General features: G+C 51.1%; 1 non-coding gene across 1 annotated transcript; it reads left to right on the plus strand.

The window, feature by feature from the left end:
* The first annotated feature begins 2601 nt into the window (after window positions 1-2601).
* On the plus strand, window positions 2602-2755 carry LOC125924154 (small nucleolar RNA SNORA62/SNORA6 family). Its single transcript, XR_007458320.1, has one exon. It is a non-coding gene; the product is annotated as a small nucleolar RNA SNORA62/SNORA6 family (small nucleolar RNA).
* The last annotated feature ends 2025 nt before the right edge of the window (window positions 2756-4780 follow it).

Consider the following 4780-nt stretch of genomic DNA (forward strand, 5'->3'; position numbering starts at 1 on the left):
CAATAAAATGTGAACGGGCGTAACGGGATACAATTCTCAATCTAGGCCTTGAAAGACCTTCAGTTTCTCCACTTGCCCTCTGTACCTTTGCCAAAGCCCTGAGAGAAGCTTCCCGTAAGTAATCGCCACCTTTCATTCTGGGACCCGAGTGAACACATTTGGCCCAGAACACATTTAGGAGCAGAACTTCCCCAAAGAAGTCCAGCTGGACCCACAGCCTGAAGCAGAGCCTCCCAAGACAAGCCAAACCTCCATCAGCCAAGCTCGCTGATAGACGTATGAGAGAAAACAATGGTCGTTCCAAGTCACGCAATTTTGGGGTGGTTGACTGCACAGCACTGTTGGAGTAACAGCCCCTAACCCATAGAGTTAGGGGCTCTAAATATCTCTGGAGGATTGGTTTGGTTTGTTTGGGGTTGACTCCCTGCCTGAATTGAAGAAAGCAGTTGCAATCACTAGGAAGGATCTTTCAGGGTGATAGATGGCTCTCGCTTTGTGGGACTCCAGAGGAGATGAAGAGGAAACCTGAGTTCACGGTCAGTACCATCATCATCGACCACAAATATGAGGGCACCTACCGTATGCCAAGTGCTGCGAGGGGAGGAGGTAGAAGGTAGGGCCAGTGCTCTGGGAGAGTGATGATCTCACTACAGGACAACACCTCAGTCGAAATTCCATCTGAATATACTGACTTAGAGTGGCCAGATCTCTCTCACAGCCTGTTCATTGAGAAATGAGATCTTCACCGGAGAAAAAAATTCTCCCCGATTCTACCCACCATGCTAGTCTTCACACTCGATAAGATTCCTCAAAGAAGCTTCCAGGAAGCCAGGAGTTGGATGGATTGACTTGCGGTTAGAGAACCCGAGTAGTCCATCCTGACAGACAGCTTCCAGGGTTTCAGGAGAGTAGACCTGAAATCTCACTTGATGTAGCACTGTAATCAAAATCTGCTTCCTCCCTCACGCCTCCGTTCTTACTCTCTGGTTGAGGCTGTTCCCCAGAACGAGCTACATATTATGCAGGGTTCCGTGCAAAAGGAAAACTTAGGGCCCCTTCAAAAATTGCTCAGAATTTCAAGACAGTGACCTTAGAATATAAAAGTGGGTACGGACCCTTCTGAGCATGTGACCCACTGAGGCTACACAGGTCACACCCGGGAAGCTAGCCCTGCTGTCCCCTGAAGGGTAGCTCCCATAACCCACGTCCAGACAGCACCAGCCGAGGGTTCTGTCCTGGGTGGAATCGGAAGTGGACCCCATAGACTTTCGTTCAGCAAACCCTCATGGTGCCAATCATCTCCAAACTGCCCATGAGGCAAAGTGGTTAAGTCGAGTGAAGTCCAACCCCACAAAGAAATCGGCTGCCCCCTCCTGCCCAGCCCACCCCCTGGGGCTGAAAGACGACAGTGGGCACAGCAGTGACCGGGAACCGTTCTGCAATCCCAGCACCCCTCCAGCTGGGCCTTTCCCACAGTCATTCTGAAAATATTTGTCTGTGAGCCCCCCAAAGTGCTTCAAATGCAGGTCAGACGTGCCGTGCACTGAGCCCTTGCAGCTGTATTGCCGGGTTGCATAAAAGGAACACAGCCATTTGTTCCACTGCACGCAAGGTCCTGCCCGGGACGCAGGGCAGCATAGAAATGCTGGTGCCCCACTCTGCCAAGGTAAGACAATTGTCCCGATGCCGCAGCAACTCCAGGGGCTCCTGGACTCTGTGGCTGCTCAGCACGTGCAGACATTTGGCAGGCAGACCTTCCTTTGAAGTTCAGGCAAAACTTGGCAAACTTTCATGCCTGGGAACATGTGGCTGTCAGTGGGAGGAAGGGTAGAGTGGGGGCCCCTCCTCTTCTCCCCCAAAGTTGAGGAGTGGGAACTTCTTTTTCCACAGTGAATAGCTTCTGCTATTCAGGCAGATCCCCATAGGCATGTCTACTCCTTTAGCGTCCTTGAAAACCTCAGCTCAACACATAAGGTCAAGGTCAAGGTGCCCATTCTGTGCGCCCCTGATTTCTCTTGAAAGAAACAGGAAAGGGGAGGACTTGGCTGGGGTGGGTACAATCTAGTCAGTGGTTCTCAAAGCGAGGTCCCCAGACCAGCAGCATGGGTAACCCAGAAACCCATTAGAAATGCAAATTTCAGGCCGCATCCCAGATCTACTAAATCAGAAACTCCCAGGACAGGAACGAGGAATCTGGTCTAAGTCACCGGCGCCTTGCCTGAAACCATCACAACACTGATCCTAACGGTAAGCACGTTACCGACTTTCAAAATGCTAATTCAGCGTCTCTATTTGCCAGGTACTGTGCTAAGTGCCTTCACACGCATGATTACCTTACATAAGCGCACCCAGGTTTTGGTATTTTGTTCCAGCAGCCTGAGCTAAGACAATCGAGGATCCCTAAAATAATGCTCCTGGGTCTTTGTGGGACACAATCCGGATGTAGTATGTCCACAGTCGGCATCTGTGTCGGCTTAACACGTATCATACGCACAACTGTGCTGGTCTCTTGGCATCTGTGGCCACGCAAGCCGACCCAGAACCACAACACAGGGGTGTAACTGAAGAGTTCAACCATCTCCTGCTTAATGAGGACAGCTGACTACGCGTGGTTAGAGCTCGGAGCTGAGGCCGCTGGCTGGCCGATGAACGCACAAGTGTAGGTAGTGTGCTACACGAGGGTCAAGTCTTCTGCTAACACCGCAAGGGTCTCTGGCCCAACGAGCGGAGTTTGGTAGTAATTCTTGCTACAAGTTGAAAAAAGAAAAAAAAAAATATATATATATATATAGAGAGAGAGAGAGAGGGCGCGTGTGGCATCTTATTGAGAACTTGCTGTGTGCCAAGCCCTGTTCTGAACACCATGGATTTTTGCCCTAACTGCACAGAAAAGGAACCGGGGAGGTGTATCGGTCAATGCATATCTTGTTTGTTCTAGGTCACACGACTAGTAACTGAATCAGGCAGTTTGGCTCCAGAGTCTGGGTCCTTAACCGCAACAGTACCACCTCTCAAATGCAGGCCGAAATGGAGTTTGGCTGCAGAGACAAATGTGCCCTGAGTCCTCCCCACCCCGGCCACCAACAGAAACCTGATCTGAAAGGAGCCGCAGAAGATCGTCTGGTTTGGCCCTCAGCCACGACCCAGAAAAGGAGTTGTTATCAACAGATGAACTAAGCAAGGATCTTCCGTTTAAAACAAAAAAAAAAATGTCACCCAAGTTTATTTAACCGGGAAGCAGCGGCTGAATCACCAAGCACTGGTTACGTGGGTGCTCAGTTTGGTGGGGGGTCTGCTGGACCATCAATCAGAACAAGCCCAGGTGGCTTAGTGGGGCCTCCTCACTGAGCTCTGTTTGTCCCACCCCAGGCCGGAGCGAGCCTGGCTCTGCCATGCAGAACTCCCAGGGCCTGGCACGTTGCTGGTGCTAATGTGATGATGGCCTAGTCCAGGGGGGCAGCTGGGAGGCGTCTTCCAAAACACATCCGCCTCCTGCCCATGGCTTCAGGCAGCTGGACACAAGATGGCTGGCAACTGCCCATCGGACCACCCACCACCAGAAAGACGGGTTTTAAGGAAATGGCTCTTACAGTCATGGCCGGGTTATGGAAACTCCTGCAGTGAGGGGTCAGGTCAGAAATGGACCAAAAGGCCAGCCCTCAGCAGGACTGTGTGTGTAGGGCATCTAAGCCAGATCCTTCTCTTGTTCAACGTGAAGAGAAAAGGCTCATGAGGACCCTGCAGTGGGGTCCTTAAAGCAACCCGCTAGACAAAATGGCCCGTGTTCCCTGGAATTTGGGGAGGCTGATAGTCCCAGCTGAGATGTGTAAACACGAGTGTGGAGCAGAGTGGCAGCTTGCCTGAGAGAGGCTGGAGCTTGCTGAGTTTGGGATGGGGAGGGCAAGGATGCATGCATGTTTCTCAAGCCAGATGTGGCCCCCTAAGGAAAGGAGCTGCTGATAGGTCAACTCTGAAGGGATCTTGCACAAGGAGGCTTCCTGGAGGTCCAACGGAGAGTGAACCAGAAGCCAGAGACTGGGGTGGGGGGCAATTGCGGCCAGCCAAGAGAGATGTTGCCTCAAAGGAGTCACAGATATGAGATCCTCAGTGCTGAGGGTCCCAAGGAACCCAGAGAAAGAGGAGGCTTTGGGGCACGCAGAACACAGAGGGCTTCAATGCTAACCTGCAGTGACAACTTTGCTGTCGTTCCCTAACTCACCGGACCTCCCACCCGACACGCAGACCCCATCCTGAGCCTGAGAGCAAAAACGACACCTAGAAGAGGAGGAGGAGAGGCAACGAGGAAGGGAGAAAAAAAAATGGCCATGCCCCTTCCACTGCAGGCACTTGGCCCAAGGCACCTCAGAGCTGGAGGACGACGAGAAAAAGTTCTCACTGGGTTCAGAGTTTTAATGCTGGGTGAGACTGGACTTTAAGATCTGAAATTAACCCAAAAAAGCTATTGGATCTGCCTGAGATTTCACCCAAGGGGCAGCGAAGAACAATTCAAGCCTCAGAGTATCTGTTAGAAAATGGTAAGAAAAGAAAAGGTGGATCCCAGTTAGAGTTTTTGATGTTCAATTCATTCAATTATACCTATTCATACACTGCACACACATACACACAACTCTCCTTGCATGTATGTTCATAAGTATAAGGCAGACTGGTGTTACCTGATTCCAAGATGGTACCTTATAATAGTTGTAGGAGCAAGTCAGGTCTACAAAGGATGCAGCAAATGCCAAGGATACTTCTTGGATCCTCAGAGAGAGAACACGAC

The sequence above is a fragment of the Panthera uncia genome, chromosome B1 (assembly GCF_023721935.1).
Source record: "Panthera uncia isolate 11264 chromosome B1, Puncia_PCG_1.0, whole genome shotgun sequence".
In the NCBI taxonomy this organism is placed as follows: domain Eukaryota; kingdom Metazoa; phylum Chordata; class Mammalia; order Carnivora; family Felidae; genus Panthera; species Panthera uncia.